The following is a 10,416-nucleotide window of genomic DNA, read 5'->3' on the forward strand; positions in this document are numbered from 1 at the left end:
TGCATTCAGTCTGAGTTCTTCCTGGTTCTTGGTATGATGACTAACTTGATTAAAACCTAGACATTTTGAATATTATGTATGACACTCTGGATCTTATTTAAACTTTCTATTTTTGCTGGCTTTCTCTAACATGGGTGCCATCATCATCTTCTTACTGCCAGGTCAGATTAGAAATCCAGATTTCCCACTTGGCTTTAATTGATACCCAAGGTTAGGATGTGGGCTAACTGTTACTACTTTATTGGAGTAAGAGTTTAGAATTCAAACTCCTCAGTAGTTCTTCAGTTGCTGCCCCGCCCCCCCCACGTGGTTTCCACAGAGAGGAGTGACCTGATTACTCCTAAGTGGTAATGAATGTTATAACTTATCACTAAGCCTCTGAGAGGATGATATAGATGTTCTTTCTACTAAATACAATAAAACCTTGGACATTATATTTAAAACAGAACTAAGAAAACTATGAAAGATGGCAGATTGGAATGACAAGTTGGTTAGTTCCCTTAGTTTTCTTTTTGCCTCATATATGCCAGGCTTAAAGTTAAAGAAGACGACAACAAGAAAACACCAACAGATGTAGACAAAAAATGCCCCAACTAAAGCCTGCTGTTTCTAGCCAAAGAACCAGGATATGAATAGTCTAGTAACATAGAAATCTTTTAGACAGTTCTGCTCTACTCTAGAAAAACACCACCAAAAAAAAAAAAAAAAAAAAGCAAAAAAATTAACAAACAAAAAAGTCTTACTCTACCTATGTCTGGAAACGCCAACAGGGGAGCCCTAGAAGGCTGTAAGGAGGATCTTACAATCACCTCCATGCTTCTATCCCCCTAATTTCTCAACTCCAACCCCTTCCATTTTGTCGGTGAAGATTGCCTCCATCCAGAAGCAAGGAGAGATTCTTCCCTCTCCATACTGGAAAAATAACTTTATTTTTAAATATATATAAAGCATCTTAATTAATTAGCAAATATACTTAAGAAATTTAAAACAACTTTAATTCTAATTGTCCTGGAAAATAAATTATAAAGGAAAAAAATGATGGATAGCTATTCTAGAAAAGAAAATACAGCAGCTCTTCAGGAAAAATAAATCAATTTCATTCTAAATAAGGCAGTAATTCATTATGTGTTTTGTGAAATCTTATAATAGTACCATTACTTTGCAAAACAAAATGAATTGGGCATTATTTAAATAAATATAGGAGAATCAAATATATTTAGCAAAAGTAATATCTTGATCAGAGTTACCTGACCTTTTCCTGTTACATTTCTAACTTGCTTCATATTTCTAAGAAGCCAGAGAAAAAGATTGAAAAGCCAGTTTTTGAAATGGTCTGCACATTTCTCTATGATCTCCAATTCATTATAAGCAGATATGTTAGCTATCCATCATTTTCCTAAAATCTGCACACATTTAAATCATGGCAGCTTTAATTTTACTACTGTGAATTCAAAAATGTTCTTTTGAATGCTAGTTATGTCTGTAAGGACACATTCTTAGCAAGAAAAGAGGGCATTTTAAAATTAAATGACATATTCATGGGTCAGCATAATGATTTCTTGCAAGTATAATAAAATCTCTCTGGAACATCAGTATAAATAGACTGAAGTTACTTGAACTATGGACATAACACATATTCATATGTTCCTCCTTACAGAAAAATGTTTAATTATCTTATGCAAAACATGCAAAAATTTTATTTGTGGCTTGAGAATTATACTTTTTTTAAACCAGAATATTTTTATATCAATTAATTGAAAAATATTCTTTGCTTTTACTATTTTTTCAATATTATTAACAATTATTAAATTAGTTAATATATATAAAATGGAAATTTTACAGAATTAAGATTTTTTCTGCTTCTTTAATATTTACATTATTTTCCAGTTTATATAATTTGTTAGTTTTAAAAAATCAAGTTTTTTTCATCTAATCATATACTAGCATCTAATAGGTGAATGAGAAAAATAAGTTAAGTATACTGATTTTTTAAGAAGGCATAATTTTCCACTTTTGAAGCTTAAGAAATTGACACATGAAAAACATAATTTAAAGTATCTGAAAAATAAGATTCTATTCAAAGAACCCTGACTAATTTGAACCTGGAGTGGTTTTTTTTTTGTTGTTGTTGTTTTTTTGTTTTGTTTTGTTTTGTTTTTTTAAGATATAAAACTACTTAAAGATCTTAAACAAAGATTTATATTTTCTAGGCATTTTACTAGATATGCAAATGTTAATACTGGATTTTTCAAGCAATATATGATTGTCATGTTTTTAATACATTTTGAGAGAAAAAGTGTTTAGAGCAATCAATTCATATGAAAATAAAAGTATATTTTTCCAGAGCACAACTATAATTTTGCTATGAATCAACCACAGTAGAATCATAAAAGCCTATGAGTAGGTGGATTATGAGCAATAAATTTCCAATATATAAGGATAGTCTTGATAAAATAAATCTATGTAATTTGAGATGCCACTGACCTGGAGGCCAAAAATAGGACCAAGACTAAGCATCAATATGCAAATATTTTTTAAAGTACTTATGCATTGAGCTGATATGTTGATGTCATAAATACAAGAAAAGATAATGGCAATAAAATTTTTAAGGATCATACTTTACAGAAAGGCCGGGGAACTTTTAAATCCATTAATCATTGAGGTAATGCAAAAGGCTTAGAAGTACACTAGTTCAAGAAAGGCATGCATATTTTCACAACTACTAATGCCCATAATAACCTGCTAAAGTTGCTAATAAAAAACTTACCAAAATAAGCTATAGATGACATACATGTAGACACATGCACACACACATACACACACAAATATACACAAATAAATACTTCAGGTTTTTTAAAACTCATTTTCCCCAAGAAATGTCCTTTTGTAATTTGAAATTCATTTAAAAAATTGGATGAACTTGGTTTATCTCTAATTATGAAAAACGTCTCTTAAAATTGTTGCTTACCATAGATACCAATGCTTGGTTATAAATGTGTGTGTGAGTGCTGATTCACATGTATCTGAAGTGATTCTTTAATTAAAAAATATTTTGAAAATAACCAAAAAGTTAAATTTTTTAACTCAAATTATTCAGGGTAAATTATACACTATCTTTCACTGTTTAGTTATTTATTCATTTATTTTTATTTAATAAATAAATACAAATATAGTACTATAAGGTGCCCAGTACTGTTCAAATGGTTCACTTCATCTAAACAACTCTGTTAGGTATCATAATTATCCTCATTATAAAGATGAAGAAATTGAGGTATAAAAGAATTTAGTAGCTTATCCAAGATCACACAGCTAATGTGTGGGCCAGTATTTAACCTAAGCATTCTGTTTCCAGGGCCCATATTTCCTAACAACCCTATCTCTCTTTAATAGGATATATACATGACCTTTTTATGTTCAACATGAGTAGCATGACTATGTATATAGATTAATTTTATTTAACATGACTAAATACAAATACTTCTGGATAGTGAGGCAGCTGTCTTAAAAAAAAACAAACAAACAATTAAAACCTATTTCATTGTTCCTGTTGTGATTATTTGACTATTGTCAATTTTTCCCAATGGACTACAAGCACCATGAGGCAGAGACTACATTTATGTGTACTTATGATTATATGTTTAGTATATCGTATAGTATATGTTCGTTGAGTATATGTACTGTCTATAATGCATGCTATACATAATACTTTTGGGACTGGATTGAGTAATTCTGTATTTTCATGTAGCGATTCTTAGGATACTAAACAGTTTTTAAATGTTTAAAAAATGATTTAAAATGCCAAATTAATTTTTGAGGTGGTAATAAATTTGGAATGAATGGTTTAGTCATCTTTGTTAAAGACTATGTGCCCACATATACAGCATTTTGTTAAAAGACGGGAAAGAAAGTAGGTGCACTTGCTAATGGAGGTGGAGTGGGCAGTATCTAAAGAAAGAACAATATGAGAAAAACCTGTTCATTTTAGATGTAATTAACCCCCTTGTGCCATCTGCATTATTAATGTGATAGAATTATTATACTGTCCTAGTATATCTGAATATCTATTCATGATTTCTCCACTAAATAAATAAAAATGGTTAAGACATGACATTTGCTTTAACTGTTCATTATGGAATTTTTTTCTGAGGTCTGTTAAATACAAACTGTTTAATGGTTGGTATTTCATGAAAGGGTTTGAACCTAATTATAACAAATGTCATTGTTTTATTTATTAAAAAGATTTGCAAAATTACTCAGCAAACAAAAAAGATGAATACCTTCATTTTTATAATATGTAAATTATTCCAATAATTTAAAATAATTTTTATAAGGCAAGTTGAATTGGCAATAAACAGTTTATAATTGTAATCAATTTCAGTTATTATGGATAATTTGGAATCCTATAGAATGCATTCTTATGTAACATTTTGTAAGTTATCTTGTTGAAAGGGGTGGTTATGGAAAGTAATGTCTGTTAAATAAGTGGAGATATTATTATGCATTTTTAATTGAGTGTGATATATCTAAAGTTAAACATTTATTGAAACATGCTTCTTAAAGCATGTTTGGTATTTTAAATGTAAAATATATAATAGTTTTATATTGATATGCCTTTGTATTGATTTTCAGAGAGGTTAATATAAATGTGAAGTTATTTTAAATGTTAAAATGAATGTTGAAACATCTCGAACATTTTAAAAAAATATATGCTCTGTCAAATGTTCATTTATTGTTGCATTTTTGGAAATAATTTGATTTGACCTCTATAGTAGATTTATGTGAGAATTAATATACATATATGTCCCTATATAGAAAATTATAGATTCAGTATTTCCTTTGTTGCAAATCATCATCATCTACTTACCTGTCTGTCTGTCTGTCTTTCTGTCTGTCTCTGTCTCTCTCTCTCTCTCTATCATCATCATCATCACCTCAATTTATAAAATTTACCCGTTATTTATAATATTATCTCTTCTGGTATTAGGCTTAATAGTACCAAAATCTAAAATTTTTTGCAGTATAACTCTAAACACAATTTTTGGAATATAGTTCTATACTTTACTGAAAATATATTGAATAGAAAATTTATGGACTAGACAACAAATGAAAAGATACCACAATGAAGCATGTATCTGTATCTCTGAAGTATATAATTGATATATTGCCAAGAACTTAAAGAATTGATTATAAACAGAAAGTATGGGCATTAATCCTGTATCTAGAGCATATTAAAGTAATCCATAAATATTATAAAGAATGTTTAAGCCTTTAAGTCTCTTGACATGGTTTAAACTAGCTCTTTGAGTTCCTTTTACCTTACCCTAAACAGTAAAAGTAAGATTCTGATATGAGTCTGAAATGAAGTCAAAACAAAAAAAATACAGTTTGTGCTCTTTTAAAGGTGTAACATAGATTTTATGGTGTATTAATGAAATAAGACCTTTTTCAAAAGAAGAAATTTTACTCTATTTTATGAAAAATTTCTACACATTGCTATATATACACGTATAGTAAACATTACACACCTAATGTGAATGCTATTAGGTTTTAAGTATTACAGGGCTTAAGAAAATATCTATTGAAGAATATTGATATTCCTAGAGTTGTATTCCTTGAGAAAAATACAATAATGCCAACCAAAGTATTCATGTAATTTAAGCGAACATTTGTATCATGTACATATTCAGCTCTCCAGCAGGTTATTGCTTTTAATTTGGCTTCTTAAAGCCTTTAATAAAGTTGGTTATTATACCCCATTTCTGTGTCTTTTACCAAGACTGACCTATACATGCTATTGACAAATATAAATGAGATGTTTCTCACATTTAGATAACTTTTCATGGTCAGTCTGTTGTTTTTTTCAAGCTTCCAACTTGTGGTTTGGCCTCTCATCCTTATTCAGAGCTTACATTTTGATGTGATTGCAGATCACACCTTCTGTTTTTCATAAGCACAAAACATAACTACCCATTTCCCACTTATCTTTTCTAATCTTGGAAGTTGTTAATTTAAAACACAGGTTATAGATAATGTTTTTGTAACTCAGGAAAATAGTTATCTCTCCATAAAATTTGGAAATTAATTATCAAAGAGAAAATCATATCTTGAGTTTATTTTAGATAACATAATCCAAATAAGAAAACTATGAATAATGATCATCAACTCTATTCCAATATTATTTGTTGTTATTGTAATTATATTTGTTTGAGACAGTCATAAAAATGAATCTTAGATATTGTTGACTCATATTTTATTACAATCAACAAAATTAATTGCATCCCTTTATAATGAAAGTATTAGTTTTCTAACACTATTACATTTAAGAGTACCTGAATTTGACTTATTATGGATCTTAAGAATAGAAATCATGTCAAGTCCATCAATGATACATATCAATAATCACAAATCATTAAATAGTACATAGATTAACACCCTTAGTTTCAAGCTAGTCTTTGCGAATGTCTTAAACCATGGCTTTTCTTTTGTAAAATTGGTCATTTATTGATGTTGAGCTTTCTACAATTTGAAAGGTGTTAATTAATGTTTATTTTTTACTTGGATTTCAAGATTAATTATTGGTTTGTTTGAAACAAAACAAAATAACACAGCTGTCTGATTGCTAAACGCCTATAAGGAGGACATCAGGGTGAACATAAAAGTAGAAGAGCATAATCTGTTAATTTATGATCCTTAAGGGACATCAACCAGTTGAAGTATTTTAGCTATAACATTTCTGGTAATTACTGTAACTACAGGTATGAGAATGAAATGAAGTCTAGCTATAATTACAGCTCTTCTATGGCACTGTGGCAGGAGATCATATGGCTCCTGAAATGATTACATTTTAAGATTCTTAAATACGTTTGATTTTACATGATGATGAAACTTTGACTCATTTAATTGTGATGAATCTCATATGTATAAAAACAATTATGTACGTGGACTAAGATTTAAAACAAACTATGGAGACTGTTCATCTTGTTTAAATTTGATGATAGTAGTTAGTGGAATGATCTCAAATAATAAAGTCAAAATTAATTATTTTTCAATCTTTCTAACTATTCCTTACAAAATTAATATAATTTTCATTTACTTTCCATGATTATGTGGGCCTACTGTGCACGATTATAGATTTTTATATATACTTGTATATTCAACATTGTTAATTCTGATATGTCTTATTATTTGGCTTATAGATGTTTGATAAATAATATACCGTGAACTGTGGAGAATATAAATTAAATGAAGCCATGATTCCTTGTGAAAATCACATTTTTATTGGGAGAAGTCTCATTTTTGGTATGTACATATAAACTAATATTTGTATCTATTTATACCAAAAAAAATAAAGCAATAGATTAGTGCAAAAAATGTTCTATAGACTACTTAAAACACATTCTGAAAAATGAAGTTTTATATTAGATTTAAAATTTAGATGATATGATTTGGATCTATTAAAACAAGGTATCTTAGAATGCATATTCCTTAATTTCCCTAAGCAAAATAATGCAGAATTTAAATAATATATTAGAAGTTAACAGAAAAATAAAGTGAATATGCTACTTGAACAAAATATTGAATGTTTATCATTATGAATTAACTCTCAATTTCCAAAGGTGTTAATAAACTTCTCATGGTACCTACTATGTACCTCAAAAGAACTTGTGTGTTCATTATTTGGTGATGATTATGATCATGATCAAGCTTACTGAAGTTATTACTCTACCTTAATGACATGAAAGAATAAGAATCGGAATAATACGTATTAACGCATTGACACATTGCCAAGTGCCTAACTTATATCAAGGGAGCAGTTTACAAATGGTGAGCATCTGGATGGTTGCATATTAAGCTCCCTTAAGTGGATATTTTCTTGCTTGTGTTACTCAGAATCACTTTTTAAGACATGACATCTGCTTTCTAACAGTTCTCAAAACTAAAGACCAACACAGTATTGACACAATCTATGTTATAATGAAGCACAAATAAATTAGAAAATCTTGTAATCTCAAATTGGAAAATAAACACAATATAGAATAGCAATCATATTTTATATTACTATTGTACATACACACACACACACACACACACACACACACACATACACACTCACGTATATATCTGAACCTGATTTACTATGAAGTTCTTTTTTAAAAAAGAAACAATTATACTGTTCATTACCAGCCAGGAAAATTGAATATAGTAGGAGTTGTGAGAATATAGTAAGAGCATTTTCTGGCCTTTAGAGATATATATTTTTATTCCATATTTCATCTTTATTTGACCAGATGATGAACTTCATGCCTATAATGTAATGAACTTATTCAATTTCTCTACCTAATGGCCACAATTCCTTATATGTCCCATAGGCCCCTCAAAACAACTATCAAAAGGCACACGTAGGATATTTCTCACATTTCCTCTTCCAATATATGCATTTATTCAATAGTATATCTGTTTACATTTATATACATCTCTCCAATTCAGATAATCAGTCTCTCATCTTCCTTTCCTCTACTCTTTCTCCTCTCCTCTCATTTACAATCAACCTCTACTACCCTCTCATTTACAAGAAACAGACAATTATCTTTTTACAAAAAATCTTTTATTATCTGGCTCTTGTAAATCTATGCAGATTTATCACTGTTCCATTTTCCATTTCTGCACTATACACTTCTATGATTCCCTGAATTTGTCTTTTCTTACTTTTGCAAGTTACTGTTCACTCTCTTTTGACAATTTTGCTGCTATCTCTGTCTGGTAAACTCCTGTTTTTCTTTAAGACATTATTTAAATACTTCCTTTTCTGTAAAGCCCTCCTTGATACCTCCAAGTTTAGTTTATTGCACTTCTCTATGTTCTCTGAGCATTTCGTGTATTACTTAATAGGAATATCAGTATTAAGTATCAGTTATTTTCCTGTAATTTATATCGTTTTTATCTTGTGTATGCCTTGAAGCAGGTTGAGTATCTTTTATATTTTAAAGATATCCAATTCCTTGTATTTTTATAGGCTTTATTAAATATTTGCTTGAAAGGAGAATATTTTGAATCAAAAGTAGAGGACTCAAACATGGCATAGAAATTGACAAATTAAATAGGATGATTCAGTCAGTTTCAAGCCACTGCCCAACCGCTAAGCCAGATTTACATAGCTTAAAATCTTATGTTTGCTAAATACTTCAAGAAGCCAACTTTCTATAGCAGTCTGTGTAGGCTACACTGTGGTTATAGATATACCATATAAGACTCCAAATTACAATGAATTAGCACCACAAAAGATTATTTCTTGCTCAGATCAAGTTAGATGTGGGTCCGCTGGGATTCTTCTGACTTTGCTCAGGGTCTAGGCTTCCGCCATTTTGGTGCTGTCGACTCAATATTTGACTTCCAGGTTTACAATGATAAGATCATTATCCAATTTTATACATGAAAAAGACAGAGATTTTTATAGATTCCCTTTGACCACTCATTAATAAGTGAGAACCCATATAGTTTAGCTTCAGTTCAAATGCTTAACCACTATATTACATTGCCAACCAAAATAATACATATTAAAAGACTGTTTCCTGGCACATGGCAAGTTCTCAATATCTTATTCCTTCCCATTTTATCTACCAGACTGAAAGCCCTTTGAGTATAAATGCCTTTCTCATTTTCTTTATCTTTTCAGTACTTAGTACAAGAACTGACAAATGTTAGACATTCAATAAATTTAATTTGGATTCGGATTAATTAATTTGATGACATTGTTATGGGAGAGCTACAGAACACTAAATAAGTGAAAGAAGTACAGTTGTTTTCTCTTTATTATGCATAAATTTCCTGACTCGTTATAATATGCTTTAAAACTATTTTATAGTGAAATAGATTGGGTATTATATACTTCATTCCACATAATTTTAGTATATTTCTAAACATAATGAATTTGCTCAGTTTTAAATTGTTTTGAATTGTTGTGACTGATAGTCTCTAATTTGAAGTATGAAATTTTAACTGGAAGAAAAATATGTCTAGAGTTTACTGCTGAGGATTCAAAAAGCAATGTATTTAGAAAAACACTTCTGGAAGGCTAAAAATTAAATTCACACACAGACATACCCATAGACACACACACACACACACACACACACACACACAACACACAAACACAATGCTTAAGGATAACCTGACATGGCTTAATTTTATCCAAACTTAATGGTCTCAGAAATTGCCAACAAATTAAGCTACATTGCAGACTATGGAAGTCTGGGCACTATATTTTACAATAGAAACGTTTAATTATATAAACCCTGCTCATTTTATGTTGTATTGAAGAAAAAACAATGTTTTCAATTAGATTTTTTTTTGTTATTGTTACTTTTGTCTCTCTGTGGTTTCTTAGACTTAATGAATACGTGAATAAATTAAAAGTTA

Source organism: Pteropus alecto, unplaced genomic scaffold (assembly GCF_000325575.1).
Source record: "Pteropus alecto unplaced genomic scaffold, ASM32557v1 scaffold3, whole genome shotgun sequence".
Classification (NCBI taxonomy): Eukaryota; Metazoa; Chordata; class Mammalia; order Chiroptera; family Pteropodidae; genus Pteropus; species Pteropus alecto.